We start from the raw sequence: 22,208 nt of genomic DNA, 5'->3' as shown, positions 1-22,208 counted from the left end.
ACGCGATTTCTCATGTTTTTTTTATCGTCTTTTCAATACCCGGTGAACCCTCCACGTCATGTCTCATTTAAAAAAATGAATCTTTTCCCCCTTCTAATCTTCGAGGTCACGTCGTAATTATTCACATATCACATATATGCTTCATGCCTTCATATATTTTATGGCAACTAGTGTGTAAAAAAAAATTATGGATGTCACCAATGACACACTCCTGAGGCTTCTATATTTGTTATAATGTTCATAAAAAATAAAATTCAAACCCACACCTTAATTAGAAAAGGGATTAAGATAATTTAATATAAATTAAATATATATTTATATATCCTAGATAATAACTTCGATGAAAAACACACACACACACGTACGGCCGTCTTAAAATTATGTTTCTAGATTGGTATCATTTGTATAATTATTCTAGTTCATTTGAGGTAGAAACATAATAGGAATATTTTTTTTTTCAAAAGTCAATTACGAAGATTTACAGAACACTCCATCCATGAATAATAAATTATAAAAATGAATTTGATATTAGATTCTAATAAAAACTTTAAGTATATTAATTATTTTAGATCATTAGAGGGAGAATCATAATAGGAATATCAAATTATTTTCTTTTAATTTTCCCTTCCTAATGAAGAGTTTTATATTAAGAAACACTCTATTCATAGATAGTGAATAAATTACATAAGTGAGTTTCACACCACATCTTAACCTAACATTAAGTAGTCAAGTCTTTTTATGCCATTGCTAGAAAGTTTTACATTGGAAAGCATCTATATATATGATGAGTAGTGAATAAACTTGTTACACAAGTGAATTTAATACCACATAATCTTAATCAAAACCTATACAAGTAGATCTTTTTCACTTATATATTGTTCATTATGTTCAACATTAATTTATGTGTGACTTTATTTTACATTTGAACTCTAATCAAACCAACATTTTTCCCTAATTCTATTAACGTAATTTTATATATGAAAATTATAATAAAAATAATAGAATTTAAACTTAAAATCACTTAAAATCTTGTACATATTAATTTGATCTCTCACTATTAAATCAACCATAGTGATTTATTAAATTAAATATTAAGATTATGAAATTAAGTTAACATATTTTACACGTATATTTTGTTTAATCAATGCGTATATTAAAATATTTAATGAGAAATAAAAAAGTCAATAAAGAGTAAAAAATTTAAAATCTTAACTAACATATAGAATGTTGCAATTTTTTCATCAACTTTGTTAACACCAATATTTAATATTTACGTTAAGCAATTAATTAATGGTATAGAGTTTTTATTAGAAAAATATAATGTATTTTAAAGTTTAATAAATATTTTTTAAAAGAAATACTTTACAGTTTTTAGTTACTTAAAATTAAGTCTAAAGAATGAAGTTAATTAACATAAATATTTTTTTAATTCACTAAAACTACATTTTAATGAAAGTATTTAAATCATATATCTATATATCTACCACACCGAGTTCATTTAACTTTTTTTCTTAAGAAACAAAAGTTATTCTTCTAGAATATATGAAGATGTGTGAGCCAACGGTGAACCCTAAGTTACAACAGTTGCTTATAGCAAAAGCAGACACAAATTATACAACAATAAAAGAAAAGCAATAAAATCAGTATCCATATTCAAGTGATAGCAATGTGTTTGAGGTGCACAACTCCTCCACCCAAATCCGTCTCTGCCATGCATGTATTTGAGTTGCTCTTTGTAAAAAAATATGTTTCATAAAGGGGTCAATAAAAATCTAAAATATTAACTTAAACAGCTTTACAAATTACATCAATAAAGTTACTCTTTGTAAGCAAAATCCACTTACGTCTAAATTAGAGTGACCGCAAGTGCAAAATATTTCAGACATCTGATGCGATGCGTCTACCTTTTGAATTTACAGTGTTCAAGACATGTATGTTTTCCCTAGAAGTTACTATGGCCTTATGAGGTCGGCAACGAGGAACCAAAGAAAATAACTCCATAAATGATGCAAAACCCTACAAAATCATATCTGAAAATGACACTGACTTGTCGGGTTTGCAACTAATGCTTAAAACCCTTTTGTTAAGCATGGGCACGCCCACCCATTAAAAATAATTAGCCATATGTTTTGAAGGTGCTAGAATAGTATTTGTACAATGACATCAGTAACACACATAATTATGAATGGACTAATAAAGTCAGTGGTTGACTTAATGGGATTGTGTTTACCCATAAATGCACCGAAAGAGGTACACCTAATCCAATGGCCGGCATGTCCCTCAAAACCAGGCAAGGAGGCAGTCCCATATTTGTGAGGCAGTCTCCCTTTTCATCACTCATAATCCCGTTTGGGCGGCAAACAAAATCACTTGTCATTAATCATGGTTGTTAACATGTCATCATATTATTCATAACAACTAATTAAACGCATGGATCGTAGATACAAAGAAAGAACTATCACTCATCTCAATATTATTTTTTGTTTCCTTCCAATTAGGCTAGTCACTTGTCTTAGAATATATAGTACATGACATGTAACAATTGGATATGGACTTGACTATATATATTACTAAGTTAATATCTCGATATGTATGTAATCAAGTTAATATGTCAATCTTTATTAATAATTAGAAAATATGTACAATTAAGTTGGTATATATATCAACTTAATATTTATATTTATATTAAAAAGTAATAATCATGAAAGATAACTTATTTTTATATGTTAATTATAATGATTATAAAATTAATGTAAACAAATAATTGTGGTTAACAAGAAAAAATGTATATATAACAAAATGAACAATAATATTAGATAGATCAGACTAATTTGTTCGTCATAATCATTTTACATATACCTCCACCTCCCAAAAATAAAGATCAATAATCATTCAAATCAACATCAATTCATAAGGATAAAAGGAGATCTTGTGGAATAACTTCTTACTCTAAGTTTGTCTTGATAAAAACACAACCTAATAAAGATTTTAATGGGTTGTTTACTACATTTTGACCTTATGATTAAAACGATCAAGTTATAAACTTTTTAAATTTAACCATTCAAAGATGTGTATTTACTATATCTTTGTTCTAAACTTTGAATATATAAAAATTTATAAGTATTTTAAAAAATATATATTAAAAATATTTTTTTTAATAGAAAAATACTAAAAAACAACACTTATAATTTGTTTACTAATTAATTACATAAATCAGTCAGATACTTATAGTCGTGTAACTCCTTCATTGTGGAGCTTGACAAGTCCCCATTAGAGGACCATATCACATTCCCCTGACTGAGATTACAAGATATATATGTGACCACTTCTCATGGACATACGCAAGGACATCCATGACCTAAATTCAAATTATGAAACAAAGAAGTACTTACTCCAAAAGTAATTTGGAGGACACATATTTAATCTTATTAACTTTCGAAAAATTCTCACATATATATCCTACAAATTAGAAGACTTTGGGTACATTATTTCTTGTTATTGCAATCGAAAAACGTGCGTGTAGATGTAATGTTTAGGTGACATGTTTTTTGCAGGCTAAAGATATTGAATTAACAAGGGTAATTGCACAGTTATCATATAGACAAATTAAACCTTTTACCATGAACTAGATCCCTATTACACAAAAAGTAAATTAAACCAGTATTAGTGGGGGGAAAATGATATTTTACCACACCTTTTTATATCAGTTATATAAAGGATTAGTGTAGAAAGTGATGTGATGATAATTTTATAATTTAAAATAGTTTTTTAACATCAATTCAAAAATAATTGACGTAAAAAGAGTTCTTTTACATCAAATCCAAATGATCTACAAATAGATTTTTTACATTGATTTAAATTTGAACCATTGGTGTATTATGTCTTTTAAAAATTTTCTTCCTAAACAGGCAATATATATAATTAAAATGTCAAGCATTATGTTTATAAAATAGAATTTAGGGTTACATGTAGATACATGCTATAAAAAAAAATACCCATTCTCCGAAGGACTTAATAAAATAATTATGAAGCAGGTAAGAGAATATTTGGTTCGCAAGTTCTAATAAATATAGAGTCGAGCTGCCTATATAGTTGAGTCCCAATCTGCAAAGCGAATGTCAAATGGAAAGAATTAGAAAAGAAAATATCAGAAACTATATTCCAAGCCCTCAAATGTCATGTTTCGAAAATTCCAAGCACAGGTGTGACTCTGATCTGCCACTGCCAGTTGTTGCTTAAACAGTGTTGAGAAATTATTATATTCATCTCATCGAATGTATTACACTAATTCACTATATATATATAATTGTATTGATGCCAAAGTAATTAATCATTTTAAATATATTGCATTTAATAACATCTTTTACGGTATAAATTAAGTTAAATCCTGACTAGTGAATTTAATATATTTACCTCATAATCAACACAATATTTATAAATATATGTTTAAATATATTTTTATCACATTAAAATACTAAAATTACTTGATATTTTTAATCTTCATTAATAATTTAAATGAGTAAAATATATTTTTGACCTTTTAAAATTTTATAAATTCAATTATAGTCTTTAAAAATTATTTTATTTTGGTTCTCTAATATAGATATACACTATTTTAGTGGTGTAGATACCACTTAAAAGCATTGTCTAGGCAACTGAAATAAAAAAAAGATACATTTTTAAATTAAAAATCAAAATAATGCAAAATATTTTTTAGGAGTTAATATTGCATTTTAAACATTCCGATTGTGTTACATAATTTGAACCTGACTAAAGAAAATATCCCAACTTGTTGCTAAACTCACAAAAACGATCATAAAAATAAATAATCTAAATTAAATGTTCCTATTGTTACAATTTATGAAAAATGAATTATATATTCTTTTTTCCTGTATGTATGTGTTGTGTATGAGATAGAGAGGTAATTTGAGATGAGATTAGACATTTTTTTTTATTTTTAAAATATATATATATATATATATATTGAATTGGGTTAAATTTAAAAATTAAAATTTGTTACTTAACTCGCTCATGAATGAGTTGGTAGGATTGGATTTGAACTAAACAATTAAAAAAAAAATCTTACAAAAAATAATTCAGTCAGTTAATTTGGTTTGAATATCCAAACTTCTAAATACTCCTATTGAGACATATATTACATATAATGCTTATAATATAAAATAACGGTGTGTATATTAATATTTTAATCTTTTTATATACAATTTATACAAGTAGATAGAATTTCAATATTTAACATTTTTTTTAATTTGTTAGTATGCTGTTAACTTAATTGTATATTATTCAAGTTTTTTTAAATATAAATTATTCAAGGGTCTTATTTTATATAATTTTATTTTTAAAAATAAAAGTATAACTAGAATATAGTTTCTGCATTCATTTTCAAAAAAAAAAAAATCAAAACAATTTGGAAAATAAATATCAAATTAAAATACAATTACAAATTTTAGAGAAAAAATGTATAAAAAATAATATTAAATGCTAGTAAAGATTCTTATAATGGTTGAAAAAAGTATATAAGTTTTTGTCAATGTGAGACTTATAAGATGAGTACAAATACTCTTTAATTATCTTATCTCTAGTCAATGTGAGACTTGTAAGATGAGGGTTGTTCCTTACTTATATATTCTTTAATTTCTTATTTTTTTTATTATTTTATCTCCTAATTAATTATTTTATTAATAGTCAATGTGGAATTTGGGTTTTTCCTAATACATCTCCAAGTTTAGCACCATTAAGTTTGATAATGGTAAATAATCTGATATCAACTTAGAATAGTAAGTTATAGATATAACTCAACCCTACAAAACAAATTTTAAGGTGAGAGTTATCATCTACTTATATGTTCTTTAATTATCTTATCTCTAGTCGATGTGAGACTTATATTTTTCTTAATAAATAATTCTTGCTAATAAATTTTTTATGTAATATAAATACATTTTTAGTAGTCATTATATATTAATCATTAATTTCTTTTAAAAAAATATTAATCATTAATATTTTTATTAGATAATAAAATAGAGATAATTAATTTATTATCATTAGATAATTATTGATAATAATAAATTTTGTTGTAATAAATCGAATCAACTTATAATTTCCTTCAAGTTCAAGTGATGTTAGGGTTGTTCTTTAGTTATCTCTTATACTCTCAAAGTACTTGCTTTATCTTACCATATCATTTTACATAGTTTATCAATTATTCCTATTTAGCCTAGTGATAAATCGAATTTGGTACATTGTCTCTACTTGGTTGCCTACATTGAAGTTTTAACTAATGCGATACCTGATCATTATTAGCTCAATCTTGCATCTACTGACATGCCTTATTCCCACTTTTATGTTAATATAATCTTCTAGCTTCTTAAGAAAAATGTTATGCACATGTATGATATATCCTACATGTTGACCTCAATGTTCGTAACTCTTTTGAAATTTTAGAACATTTGAACTTGAAAGAGTTGTAATTTGTACCGAACCTAAGCCCAAATTATATTTTTTAACAACTTCTAACTATGAAATTACCTATATCTAATTAACTCTAAGTATTTCTTCGTGTCCTTGACATATATCCGAAGCATGTAAGATGAACATGAAATTTTATCTTCTTTATTATTTATTTGTTTTCACAAAAGGAGTCCCAACTTTCGCTCTTATATATCTAACCCTATCTTGTCTACAAGTGGATAATTAATTAACTTTATAGTCCTAATTCTTAACACTAAACCCAGTAACCACATAAATAAATTTAAGCATGATCAAAGCAATGTCTACATGATTTGATGATTAAGTAACTATTATTATATATCGGCAGCAAAAAAAATGTAGTTATATGGTTTAGGGTCTATATGGGACAGTACACCAAGTTCGATCTATAATTTCTGGGAATTCAATTAATTTCTAATACTTTTTATACAAAATTGAAATGGAGTTTAGGTCAAACTTTGCCACTGGATCCCTATCTCCTAGCTAGATGGAGTTGATTGGTTACATGAGTTGTTTAATTTAGTGATTTGCACACATTTATGTATCCTAAATAATTCAGAAGTGGGTAACAACGTATATTCGGTGCATGATATATTAAGAAGTACCTAATTAATTTAAGAAATCGCAATTAACTCAGAAATGGACAACGGAAACATTAAACATGAGGTTGTTTGTACATTAATGTATATGATTACAGTGGGAGAGTCAAGTTTTGCCTCCTAAAAGCCAGTAACTGGTCATTGGAACACATATTCCATATAGATCTGCTATAGTGATTTACTTGCAGTATAAATCATAGTTTGCATTAAAAAAATTATAAGGGAATCTCGGTTTCTTGCACGAGACAAGGAATCTCTATATCTTGGTATATGCGAGCATATATCATGTAGCAAAGAAGTTGCCAAAACATTAATATTGTGTTCAAATACACATTGGATAATTTTTTTACTTTCTGCGAAATGTGCCAACTAGAGTGTGTTTTTGACTTGGATAATGAATATATAAGCCGTCTGGTTTCATCGCTATTAAATTGTTCAATAATTAATATGGATGTTCGTTGAGCGATAAACGATTATTCTCAGGAATATTAATTTAAACCCCAATTTCATTTTAATTTGTCTATTTTGATCTTGAGTATATGATCGTTAAACGTTAATACATTACGAGAGAAAGCAAATTAACCTCGGTTAAAAGCTGCCTAATCATAAAAAATTAATTTAATAATTATTTTGTTGTCGGTGAAGTGACGTCTCAAAGTTATGCTACAAAAGTTATTAATTACAAATTTGTTTGCATTAATTAAAAGAAAGTCTTAATTTAATTAAGTAGTCACTGACAAGAGTTTGCGTCAACATTATTTATTTTCATTTTTTAAAGATATTCATTCGACTTTAAGACTCTTCAAATTACTTGACAATATTTTGTTTTGAAAAAATAATTATAACTAATTAAAATGAAAATCATATGTTAATTATTATTTATGGATGAATACTTAACGCTTTACTTGTTAATGAAAGAAATTATCTAAAAAAAATTCTTCTTGCATGAGAATATTTTTAGAAGAATTTGTCCCGATTCTTAAGACCATTTTTAATTGATTTAATAGTTTGACCCCATTAATTTTAAAATTACGATGAATAGTTTTACTAACTATCTTGCAACACAATTCTTATTTTAATTCATTTAATCTATTTTTAAGTTTTATTTTTATGATTGAAAAAAATAGTTTGATTTAGGTATAGATGAATTGAATGATTAGTGCATAAATAGATGCAATAATCACCCATAAATTATTAATTTTTCTATTTCCGGGCCAAGTTCCATATACTAATTAAATCATTTCAAGTGTGCTCATCAGCGTAGTTAGATGTTAATTAAAAATTTAGGAAGAAAAAGTTAAAACTGAAGCCTAATGATGTCAGTGATTCACACACTTCTCATCCTAGATTATTTAAAGGGCTTAAAGACTAAGAAAGAGGCTGTGAGAACTATTTAATTGTCATGTTTAATGGGAAAGAATCAACAAATATCTTATTTGAAGTTGAAAAGACTTGAAGTGTTTTTTTTTTCCTCTCACTTAAAAACTTGAAAGCATCATCTAGAGTTTCTTTTTGTCATGAGGCAAAACCAAGTTATTTGAAGAAAATGAAGGAAATAGCAACATCTAAAAAGTTTGGAAAGCAAATGGAGGCTTGTTCACACTCGCTGTCTTCTTTCAAAATATCTTTTTATTTTATTAATTTTTATTTTCCTTTTTAACTCATTCCCCATTTGTTGGATGGTTTTGATTTTAAAAATAAGTACTTGGTGAGGGATAATTAGATGCAGCATTTAATTTTTTTTTAACCATGTTAACACAATCACTACAACAAAATATACTTTTAATAGTATTTAATATGATTTTTAGTGGTAATAAAAATTGCTACAAAATCTTTTATCGGTATTTCTACATTAGCCATTGTATGCAATGTTGCTAAAATATTTAATGACAATTATTCTAAATGCTAGTAAAAACCTTATAATGGCCAAAAAAAGTATATAATTTTTTGTGATATTTTTTTACTTCCTAGTCGATGTGGGACTTGTAAGATGAGTATAAATACTCTTCTTCTACTGATATATTCTTTTTAATTATCTTATTTTTAGTTGATGTGAGATTTGTAAGATGAAAGTTGTCTTCTACTTATATATTTTTTAAAATTTTCTTTTTTTTTTTTAAATTATTTTATCCATAGTCAGTCCCCTCGAGTTTAGGGACTATTGAGTTTGATAATGGTGAGTAATCTCATACCAACTTAGAATAGTAAGTTATAGGTCTAACTCAACCCTATAAAACAAACTTGTAAGATGAGAATTATCATCCATTTATATACTCTTTAATTATTTTATTTCTGTTTGATGTGGGACTAAAATTTTTTTTAATAAATAATTGCCGCTAATAGTAAATTTTGGTGTGATATAAATTTAGTGGCCATTATATATTAGTCATTAATATTTTTATTAAATAATAAAATAAAGGTAATTAATGTGTTGTCATTAAATAATTGTCGGTAATAATAAATTTTGTTGTAATGAACATTTAAATTTGATTATTATAAATTAAATTTTTAACGATTAATTTTTAATAAATAAGACAGGCATGGGAGTAATAAACATTTCAACAATAATTAGATAAATAAATTATTTAACCACTAATCATCATACCAATTTAATCAAACTAGTTATTTACAAGAAATAAGTAATTAACTAGATTAAGCATGAGAGTGATTAGTTCTAGTTTTTTGTGGACTTAGGGAATTAATTTTATTGAATCTTAGGTATATTGGTATTAATAAAATATTTAATTATGTGAAACTAAATCTATTATTGATACTAGCAGGAAAAAGACACTCCGTGCCTATATTGTATTGAAAAAATAAATAAATAAATGAGAAGTTACTTATAAAAAGTAGTTATTAAAAAATAAATAGAGGATAAAATGATCATATAAAAATAAAAATTAAAAGTAATTATTGAAAGTAAAATCTCTTTATATATTAGTATAAATTAATTAGTTTCAAGATTTTAAATTTGATTAAAAATATTTTTTCTAATTTTTTAAAATAAAAAGGTATAATAGTCCAAAAAAGTAGAGACCAAAGTTGTTACAAAAAAGTGTATCCCCTTTATATATTAGTATAGATAATTAGCTTTATGTTCATATTAATATCATTTCCCGAGAGAGGGATTTAGGCCCAATACCCAATTTCATAATAATTATAAATAAAAAATGACTTGTGTCGTTGGGTTGAGCCCAAAATTCAAAATAACAAAATATTTTTGAAAAAGGATAGATTGGGCTCATTTGGATTTAACGCAAAAATTTATATTAAAAAAAAAATAGAGAAGCTGAGCTCCATTCGGGCTAGCCACACAAGAGATAAGGGATGAGCCAGACCAAAATTTAAGAGAAAAATGAAACATTTATATCTAAACCTATTATATAAAAAAAATACATTTCAGTAACTACCTCTTTTATATTTAACCAACTATATCACTTTTATTCTATAATTTAATTATATAATATTAATATTTATATATATATATATATATTATGATATTAATATTAAATTTATATATTTAAGGTTTTTATGATGTCAGGTTTGATTCACATAAATGACCAAACCAAACTTTTGAGCTGGGAAAAATTAATCTTTTACACTATCCGTATATAAAAATTAAACCCTTTATTATTGGATGCAGAATGATTAAGATACATGTGTTTTTTAAATGGTAGTTCAAAGTTCAAACATGCACAACGATAATTCATATTTGTAGACCCCAAATTGTTAAATTACGGTACTACCTGAGGATGGGCTTTGTTGTTCCAGGCTGTTCCGGCCCACACCATGATGCTTGCAACTTGCAAGGACGGCAGAAACATTTTTCCCCCTCACACCTAAATAAGAACAAATTTAACTACGATTTTTTAAAATTTTAAACATTACTGTTTTCAAAAAGACTGATCTAAATTCTAAACAGATATCCCTAGACACAAGAAAAAAAATTAATATCACGATTTTTTTTATCACAATTTCTATATTTTTTTTAATGTTTCATAATATCAAATGTTTTACTTTACATTCCCTCTAATTTTCATTATAAGACATTATAATTGATTACACATATTAATATAAATAATTATGTTAGTTAATTTTTTTAAATTATAAATAAATTATGATGTATCAATTTTATATTCTTAATTTATTATTAAATTTTTAAGAGAGAGATTGAGATATTACTTAATGTGAAAGTTTATACACCGAATCAAAAGGGAAAAAAATTATACACCAATGTAAATAAAATTGATAAATAATAATCGAAAAGTTTAGGAAGTGGAAGACAACATTTGATTCTCAAGATATTCTCACAATATTTAATAAGAGTAAAAGATTAAAAAAAATTAATACTTTAAAGAAATTGTAAAATACCACATAAAAAATATTATATTTTCTTTTAAACTGTGTCTTATTATACAGATTAGGTGAGAAAAAAATTGTCTTTCTTACTCTTATTCGAAATTGTGAAGAAAAAAAATAGTACAAATTGAAATTCAACTAGAAAAGTTGATCACGTGTAGCACATTTAATAATTTTTTTGATACTGTTTTTGTAATTTTGTTTGTTTTAATTGGATGTCCTAACTCCAACTCTTGAATCGACCCAAAAAGCAATCGGAGCTACAGTCTAATTCGGAAATTCCCTAAACCATACCAATGTCCAGAGTTTCCACTGAAAATGAAACCACCACCGTTCAGAAAAGGCATCATCCTATGCAGGTGCATCCTCTTTATCTCTAAAACTTCACTTTCATCATCTATTTATCAATGCTAGCTTTTGCACATGCTTTCCAATATATGTGAGCCTGTCAAATTCTTTTTCATTTATTCACGATTAGATTTCGTGGATACACCTACCACTTTCTCTGTTCCTCATCCATATATGCGTTGCCTGCGGATAAACCCTTTAGATTTCATTAATTTCTTCATTTTTTTATTCTCTGGACATCCTTTTTTTTTTTTGAAAGAGATTAAAAAAGAGAGAGAAATATAGGTACTTTGAGTAATATGACGTGATAAAGAAAAAAAAAGACAAAAAAACAATAATGAGATTGATGAGTCATTATTTTCCCTTATTTTCTTACCTTTCTGTGCTTATCTTAATCTCTGATTTGTGCTTAATTGTTTATATTCTGCACTGTTTTCTATTTGGGCTTTAATTGGACCGGTAATTCATATTTTAACTAAATTGAATTTTCTGGATCTTATTATCCCAATTTTTATTTTCAGGGCAATTTAATAATTATTTGGGCTTGGAATAAATTTTTGGACTTCAAGAAGATCTGCCACATCACATGCCATGTCACCATTGCACCACTTATGCCATATCAGCATTTTATTTTCTTTTTCGTTTATTTTTATTGTATTTTCGGGTCAGACCAGTGGGGGCCCATTTTTACACTCTATTAGGGTTTTTCTAGGGAGAGGAGCAGCTACCCACATGCAGACTTGATGTGACCACGTTGTTGTCTCTCTTGGAACTTTGTTTTTTTTCGTTTTATGCTGGTGGCTCTTTGTTCTTCACGGTTTCTGGTTGTTTTCTGGTTGATCTTCCTCTTGTATCTGAACATTCACGTTTTGCTATTATTATTCACGTTTTGTATTTTGTTCCTGCTTCCATTTTCGTTTTCTTCTTCCTCTTCTCTGTTACGTTTTGCTTGCATTGCTGTTGCCACTTTCATGTTTTCTTGTATTTTCGTTTCTGTTGCTATTTTAATGGAGGGCTAAATCCCAGGGTTTGGGCCCTTGGACAGAATGCAATCCTCTGAAAGAGGTTCTCTGTGCGTTGCATTTCTGCTCCGCTTGATCCTCCCTTGTGGGATCTCTGTTCTGAGGCGTTCAACATCTGAGCCATGCTTAATGACTCTGGGTTGTTCACGTTCAGTATCTCAGGTTGCTTAATCCCGGGGAAGGAGGTCTTGCAAGGTTCACGTTTGCTTAATTCGTGTAGTGAAGTCTCATGTTAGTTTTCGCTTAGTTGATTAATCATGGACTGAACAGGATTATGTTTGGACAGATTATTTGTTGTGAACCAAGGAAATCAGAGGTGCATTATGTTCAGGGGTCTGACCTATTTTAATTACTGCAAGTAATCCATACTTCTGCTCGTTTTATTTAACTCGATAATCTGAACCAACCCCCCCCACTGTGTGTTTGAACCTTTGACTGAGACAATTGGTCCTTGGGAGACGACCTAGGAGTCACTTCCTAGTACTACATTAATTGTTTTTTATTTGACCGGGTACGGCCTCGATCAGAGATACTTGAAAAAAAAAATATAGTATTCAAATTAAAAAATTTACACTAATTCCTTTACATGGTATTTAGTTGGAGTACAACAAAAGGAGAAGATGGAAAGGATTTTTAAAAAAAAATTCTTATTTGTTTTAAGTTTTTGGAGGAGATAATTTTTGGGAGGGGAGGGAAGCAAAATCCCTTCTAACTCAATTTTAGCTCCCTCTAATAGTGGGGAGATTTGGAAAGACATAAGAGATTTTAAAATGTTTTTAATATAATATATAAAATATTCTTAATTATATTATTAAATTTAAAATTATAAGGATATAAAAGTAAATTATTTTTTGAATCCCTTCCATCCGCTCATAAACTATAAAATAAAATAAAAAAAGTTATCTCTCATCCTTTCAATCAACCAAAATTTCAAATAGACCCTTAGTGTCAAGGTAGATAAAAAAAAAAAAAAAAAAAACACTTCTATCTTCTAAGAAAAAGAAGCTATGTAAAATGGATTTAAATTTTAAAAAAAATTATCTATAGAAATTACAGTAACAACAACATAGTATAGTTTAATGTAGAAGTGCTAACCAACTCCATATCACTTGGTAGACTGTAGAGGTTTAGTTAAAATTAATGTATGCATGTATTAAGTTTTGTTTTTTTTTTTATCTCACTCTTAGTGAAATTACGATTTTATTTAACTTTTGAGAAAAGCTTGATTTATTTTATTTTTATATTTTTTTCTTATGAATGGTCTTATTGAAAAATTTATCTAGAGTATATCCTTAGTCTTCATTTGTTGTAGTTGATATAAGGGGAGGGATGAAGTAAGCTAGTGAAAGGGTTGGGAGGTGACAAGAAGATTGTTTTGAATTTGTGTTTGGATTAGTTGAAAATGAGGGAAGCCAAAGCAATAAAAAGGAAGGTCTCATTATTTTTTATACTCACTAAATAGAGAAGACTTGTGGAGAAGAGAAATTTTTTTTACCATATTGTTTCGTCATTTTATTGACACTTGATTATATAATGAAGCTTGTAACTAGGTAATCGATTACGTAACAAAATCCAAATTTCAATGCTAATAACCTCTTTGTGATGCCCTTATATGTAGGGTTACAGATGAGTCAAATTGAGTTAAATTCCATTTAGTTCAACTTAATAATATTTGACTTAACTCACAACTCAACTTAAGTTCAATATAAACCTTTTTTTAGCTTAAACTCGATTTGGTTGAAATTCGCTAGTAATTCGGTTTAACTCGGTAGCTTAAATCATATGAGAGTTAATTTTTTTAATCTTATAATTTCAAAAGCTTAATTTAATAATAGATTTTAAATAAAAAATTTTTTTTACTTTTTTTTAAGACAAAACACAACTTATTCTATTAGCTTTGCAATGTTACAAACTATGATTCTAAAGAAATAATTACAACTAAGGTGTATAAATAAAACCTACTCAATCTTGCATAAAATAATATAAAAAAAATAATCCATAATCAAGAAATTCTAAAGTATTCACTTCTTTAATTATTCTTAACTTATAACTAAGTTTTGAAAGTTCTCTTAAATTTTAATAAGTTAAAGTTAAATATAAAGTTAATTCTATACTTATATACCAAGTTGATTTATGAACTAAATGCATTGAATTATATGTAACTCAAGTTTTGACTCATTTATTTATCATGCTAAATCTTTAATTCAAGTTCATCTCATTTAATTCATGAATAAAATTTAATAAGTTAATTATCATATCTAATTTTGAATTATTTTGGAATTGTTTCAGTTCATTCTCACTCATACTTATATGACATGTGATGTTTCATAATTGTCCGCATGATCAAATAATCTATTAATATACAGATTAATTTCAAAGTAATAACCAAATTTTAACAAACATTTTTATAAACAATTTAACCGTTTTATTTAATTCAACATTAATCAATAAAAACTAATTTTTCTTCTACTTCTCTCCTACTATACAACTCCATTTTCAATATATTTCTCACCTACTTCTCTTTTTTTCTCCTTTCACTGCACTTTCATCTCACAACCAAGCACATGGGTCACATTATACGAACTTTCACACACTAAAAATGAACCTTGTTATATTCATTTTCGTTTAATTATGTTCATATTTCCTATTGAATTGCTTGTTATCATGGCAAGGGTGTTTATATTTGCTGTAAGCAAGAGAATTTGGTGAAATCAAACACAGCATAAAAATGACCAGTAGCCTTTTTATTTCTTGCTGATTGTTATTTGTTTGTCAGGTTGCGAAGCGCTTAGAGAAGTTCCAAAAGGATAGAGGAGGTGCAAGCAACTTGAAAGATGGAACCATTGACCTTGGACGAGGCTTTCCCAACTTCGATGGTCCAGAGTTTATAAAGGAAGCAGCAATTCAGGCAATCAGGGATGGAAAAAATCAGTATGCACGAGGTTATGGAGTTCCAGATCTAAACATTACTATTGCTGAAAGATTTAAGAAAGATACTGGATTAGTGGTAGACCCTGATAAGGAAATTACAGTCACAAATGGGTGCTTAGAAGCAATTGCTGCGACTTCGTTAGGACTAATAAATCCTGGTGATGAAGTTATCATGTTTTCTCCTTCATTTGGTGGTTATGCAGCCAATTTAACTATGGCTGGTGCAAAAATAATAAGCATCACTTTGCATCCTCCAAATTTTGTTGTCCCAATTGAAGAATTGAAGTCCATTGTGTCGAGGAATACCCGCGCCATACTTGTAAATACTCCTCACAACCCTACTGGAAAGATGTTCACTCTAGAGGAGCTCAATTCTATTGCATCACTTTGCATTGAGAATGATGTTCTGGTTTTCGCTGATGAAGTTTATGGCAAGTTGGCATATGATATGGAGCACATTTCGATGGCTTCTTTGCCTGGAATGTTTGAAAGGACAGTGACAATGAACACCTTGGGAAAGACATTCTCCTTAACAGGATGGAAGATTGGTTGGGCCATAGCACCCCCGCACTTGACATGGGGACTACGACAGGCACATAATTATCTCATTTTCTCGAGCCCCAATCCTTTGCAGTGTGCAGCTGCAGTAGCTCTTAGTGCACCAGACTCTTACTATGTAAAGTTGAGGAGGGATTATATGGCAAAGAGGGATATTTTGGTGGAAGGATTAAAGGCTGCTGGCTTCAAGGTATTCCCACCCAATTCATGGTGTTGGCAGATCACACATATTTTGGAATAGAAAATGATGTTGCATTTTGTGAATATCTACTTAAGGAGGTGGGGGTGCTGGCAATCCCTTGCAGTTTGTTTTTCTTGAATCCAAAAGAGGGAAAGAATCTTGTCAGATTTGTTTTCTGCAAGGATGAGGAAACCCTTAGGGAAGCAGTTAAGAGGTTGAAGAAGCTTAAAAAATGAACCCAAAACTTGATCAAGGCACGTGATATGTATTGGATTGAAGACGTTTTCTTTTCTAGAATCCCAAATGTTGGATTGTAGTAACTTCTGGTTGATTAAATTGGATGTCCAACAATCTAGCCATTATCAACTTCTTATTTGCCAGTTTTCCTTCCCATGAATCTCTTGATGTTTTTATTGATATTTTTATTGATATGTGAGTTTTCATTTCTGTGAAAGTGAAGTACGAAATAAGCATGCAGTTCTGATGTATTATGAATTGGAATAAGAAATCCTGAATTCAATATCTTGTGTTATATTACCTGGTTTACAAAACCTTCTAGTGCCTCAAATTTCAATTATTGTGAAAGAGCATCTTCAGCTTGCATGAGATTCAAACAGGTTGATTCTAATTATAGAACAGAAGCCTATGTATTGGAAAAATATTATTCCGCAGTCAACTTCTCCCAGCAGCCTCTCTATTCTGTGTTAGTCATCATAGCACCTAAACATGAACATTAAGCAGCTATAATGTTAGAGACAGACAAGTAGATAACAACAAAATCATTCAGGTTTGAAGGAAATCGTGACTTGAAATTCAAAGTCACCGACAAAAGGTCATTCTTCTGGCTTCTCAGTAATAACATAAAATAATTTAAAACAGTTCAATGGCTATGCAAAAACAAGTATCTGTCCTGAAGAAATTTCATTATCTTATTAACATCTTTATTTGTGTTGTCCATGGATACCGAAAACATAAGGACGAATCTGAATTTTTCTGAGACGTACAATGCATTATACTAAAAGATTTATCTGCAAACTAATAAGTTCTTAATCCAAAAATGAGAGTAGAGTAGTATTGAATCTCTATTTATAAAATCTATTGAAACTCAATATTTATATAAGAAGAAGAAATGGTCTTTCATAGTTATAATTAATCACGATAATTAAGATCAATTAATTTTAAATTTTAATATTACTAATTAATAAAATAATTATTTTAAATTTAAATTTAAATCTAAATTTAAAATAATTTCACGAATTAATTAACTTTTTGAAATTTATCAAAATATACACCGATGTGTAGTCTCTTGATCGGCCCTAAAAGCCTCTCTTGATTCCTAAGAAGGGTCAGAAAGTTCTAATTCTGATTTCAATAATTCATAAAGTTCAAATACACTCCCCTTCCCCTTCCTCTCTCTCCCTAAAACAATAGAGAAAATAAATATAGAGTAATGCTTTTGCAGGAATGACGCTAAAATCTTGCAAGTAAAATAAAGCTATGGACATCTAACCATATTCACAAGAGTATGTATTTGGTTTCAACAGGCAAGAATAGAGAAAAGGATCAACAGAAACAAACCCATAAAAAGGTAACAAAAATAAAGTTCAACTCATACAATCAAAATCGTCAAAGGAAATTCAGCGTCATGCATGACTTGAAATAAACAGAAATCATCAGGCAAAGTACCAGATCCACTTGAGTCCAAGCTTTTGCTCAAACAACAACGAATCAAAACTGGAGTCCGGCCAAACAATACTACTACTACAAATGGAACAACACTTAAGTTTGATAGAATCTGCAAACTTTGAATTTGGTTATTCACCCCTTTATTCCGCAACTTAAATAAGGGCGTATTTTATAGCAAGTGACGTTTTTTCTTCTTTCGTGGAGTTTTACTAACCTTTTATCTCTATATAAATGAACACGTGTATCGTGTTAGGGGGCTGAACCTAGACAGGGATACTCTGAATTTCGAAACATGTCTCGTCCAACATTTCTTTTATTTTAATAAGTAATAAAAAATGATAAAATGAAAATGCGAAGATAACTTTATAGGTGGTTGTAAACCTTAATTTAAGAGTAAAAGAGTAAAATAACAGTGAACTTCAAAAACAACCTACCTATCCTATCCACTGTTAATAATAATATATATATATATATATATATATATATATATATTATAATAAATACATAATATTTTTTTTCAAAAAAATGTGTTCTTACTAGAAATGAGTGCAAGAAATTTTTAATGGAAAACTTTCAATTCTCAACTTCAAAACATCACTACTTTGTACTTGTAAAAAGATTTTTGATGTTTAAATTAAGGTTAAAAATCTTTTTTGGTCCTTGATAATATTTTTTTATTTCAATTTAGTTCCACTTTAATTTTAGATCTCAATTTGATTCCCAATAATTTAAATCATTGCAATTTGGGACTTCCGTCCAAATGATTTAAACGGGGTTAACTCCTGCTGACGTGGATGTCAGGTAGATACCACGTAGATGCATAGGTGGATGCCAAATGTCATGAAATACACTTGGAACCAGAACGACCCGTTTTGAAACCAGAACGACCCGTTCTGCATGCACATGTTATGTGTTAATTTTGTAACTGGAACGGGTCATTCCAAATGCAAATTTAACACAACATGAGTGCATCAGAACGGGCTGTTTTGAAACCAGAACGAGCCGTTCTGCTATTAGAACGGCCCGTTCCAGAATGCCAACTTCATGCTTTTTATTGTATTTTTTTTATTATATCTATATTAATAAAAATATAATAAAAAAATATAAAGAATTAATATTCATTTATGAATAAAACTAAAAAAAAAAAAGAATCAAATAAAATAAGACCTTCCAAAATCCTTCTTTGATTTGAACTTATCCAGTTCAAAATTTTGACTAAAATGCCGCAATGTGATTCAAAAATTGAAAATAAAAATTCATAATATATCATAAATTCAAAGACAGAAACATGGTTGAGAAATTGAAAACAAAAATTCAGAACATAACATATACTAAAAAAGTTCAAAGAAATTATTGAGAAAGGAAATCATCTGGGTAACGCTGAAGGAAAACCCTAAATCACAAAAATTTAGGTTGTACCTCCTCAAGAACAGGTTTTTATTGTTGGGGTACATCGTCAATGACTTCAAGGGGAAACACCGTTTCGTTTCATCCTTGACTGTATAGTGTCAATTTGGTAGTAAGTGGTTCACTCCAGTTTGACTAACAATGAAATAAAACTTGTTACCATTGTCCTTAGTGATACACTGCATCGTCCTTAATGATACACTGTATAACCCAAATGTTTAGCAATTGAAGTTATCAATCCCCATTAACAATATTACCAAATCTAGTGTTTGAAATGCTTTGTACTTTGGTTTTTTTTACACGAAATTTTGGAACCAGAACGGCCCATTCTGGTTACACTGTTGGTGTGTTAATTTTGCATCTAGAACGGCCCGTTCCAGCTACAAAATTTACACACCAATAGTGTAACCAGAACGGGCTGTTCTGGTTTCAGAACGGGCCGTTCTAGTTCCAGGTGTATTCAAGTATTTTGGGATCCACCTACGTGGCGTCTACATGGCATCCACCTGGCATCTACGTGACCACCAGTTAACTCCGTTTAAATCATTTAGATGAAAGTCCCAAATTGCAATGATTTAAATTATTGGGGACCAAATTGATACCTAAAATTAAAGTGAGATTAAATTGAAACAAAAAAAATATTATAAGGGACCAAAAGAGATTTTTAACCTTAAATTAACAATTGTTCTATTATGCGAAATTTAATGTATAATATATGAATATATGATTACGTATATTATGAAGCTCAACTTCTAAACATCACGTGCTTTATACTTGTAAAAGGATTTTCGATATTTAAATCAATAATTGTTCTATTATGCATAATTTAATGTATAATATATGAATATATGATTATGTATGTTATGAAGCTTTGATACATGCATATTTTATACATAATGTTGTTGATGAGGTTTTCACCATAAATATATTCAAGAACTTTTATTATTTTGTAACAGTTGAATGTTACTTTTTGTAATGATTATGACAATAGTGCTATCTTGGTTGAGTTTAGGGTTTACCCAAAAACATCTCTCGCACAATGTGAATAATAATATATCTTTTGCATTACAATCTTATTTTGTATAAGATAAAAAAATTTAAATGGATAGAAAATCTAAAATTGGGATCATTTCCAAATAATAACATATTTGTATAAAAATGAATTTTAAGGTTATAAATATAATTGACTCTAGTGGGTCAATTATGGCAATAAAGACAGTTTGGCAGTCGGGACTACTCCCACCACACAAAGCGGAAGTTGTTGCCCTCTTGGAAGCGCTTCAATGGTTGCTAACTCTCCCATATGAGTTGGTTTGCGTTGAAACAGACTACAAGCAGGTTATTGACAACCTCAATGAGCCTCTATTCACCATTTAGAGTTTGGTATCATTCTAGTACAATGTAGATCTCTACTCACCTCACATAACAACCTTAAGGTTAGATTTATCAGGAAACAAGTCAATCATGTCGCATATTCCCTAGTCGGAACGTCAAGATGTTTTACTATTCCCCACTCTTGTGATTTTATCCCTCCATGTACTGCTTCAATTATTATGAATGAAATGAATGAGTTAAGTCTTTTTCCTTAAAAAAAAATTAATTGACAATCACTTCAATGTTTTTATGATGAATAATGTACAAATAAAAAGATCGATGAAAAAATTAATACTAAAAATTTAGCAATTAATATAAAACTAAATAAAAGACATTCATTAATTTTTTATTTAATTATATGAGCTGAATGATTTAAAAATATATTATAAAAATAAATATGAAAAAAATACCATATTATCCATTTGCATTAGCAAAGGAATACAACCGGAAATCATTTATATAACAGTCTATAACAATATGTAAATGAAACCAAATGATACGGCAAGTTATAAATGCTATCCTCGAAAATTTAGTTGTCAAATTGTTTTCTACTATCTTTATTATTACTAGCAGGAAAACAAATATTATGTGTCTTCATAAAAAAATTAATATTTTTTTGAAAAAAGAATAGTTATTATTTTAAAAAGAACAGATATTTTATTATTTATACTTTTCAAATTTTATCTTTAAATATAATTTAATGAGAAAAAATAAAATATAACACAAAAGTATAATAAAATATTTCTTTTATATATTATTATAGATGTTATGGATAAAATATAAATAATTAGTTCAATAAAATTTAGAAAAAGTAAGTTTTTTTTTTATTAAGATCAATATACAAGTCTTAAATTTTTTCCTTTTTCAAAATTATCTATAACATACACACACACACAATAAATTAATGTTTGGTTAAAATATTTTGTAATTCTATAATTTCACTTATTTACTTTTTAGTTTATAATTAAAAATAGATACTTTTAGACTATGTATTTATCTTTTTTGGATCATTTTTAATCTCAGTTTGTACACTTTTTAAATATTTTAATCCATATTGTTATTTTTTATTTATAATATTTTCTATTTTTTTTGCTTTTTTAAGCTATTAATTCAATATGTATGATGTTAAATTTATTTTATTAAAATTACTCTAAATTAAATTTTTAATATTTTGTGAATCTTTTGTTCTTTCACCCACTACACATATTATTGGGACACTTTTTTTTCACCCTCGCACAA

The 22,208-nt window shown here is 28.0% G+C and overlaps 1 long non-coding RNA gene and 1 pseudogene across 5 annotated transcripts; one reads left to right on the top strand and one right to left on the bottom strand.

Annotated features, from left to right (window-relative positions):
- Nucleotides 1-3,984: 3,984 nt before the first annotated feature.
- On the bottom strand, nt 3,985-18,400 carry LOC109807574 (uncharacterized). Of its 5 annotated transcripts, XR_003805091.2 has the most exons (5): nt 18,189-18,400; nt 17,041-17,222; nt 11,757-11,993; nt 10,850-10,942; nt 3,985-4,104 (listed from the first exon to the last, which is right to left on the bottom strand). It is a non-coding gene; the product is annotated as an uncharacterized LOC109807574 (long non-coding RNA). The 5 variants fall into 5 exon arrangements; XR_003805090.2 differs by lacking the exon at nt 3,985-4,104 and having other exon boundaries at nt 10,709-10,942; nt 18,189-18,398; XR_003805092.2 differs by lacking the exons at nt 3,985-4,104; nt 10,850-10,942 and having other exon boundaries at nt 11,461-12,006; nt 18,189-18,393.
- On the top strand, nt 11,759-16,738 carry LOC109807573 (uncharacterized; annotated as a pseudogene).
- Nucleotides 18,401-22,208: the final 3,808 nt, after the last annotated feature.

The sequence above is a fragment of the Cajanus cajan genome, chromosome 6 (assembly GCF_000230855.2).
Source record: "Cajanus cajan strain Asha chromosome 6, NIPB_CcT2T_4, whole genome shotgun sequence".
NCBI classification, from domain to species: domain Eukaryota; kingdom Viridiplantae; phylum Streptophyta; class Magnoliopsida; order Fabales; family Fabaceae; genus Cajanus; species Cajanus cajan.
This window is presented reverse-complemented; position numbering and strand designations above follow the sequence as displayed.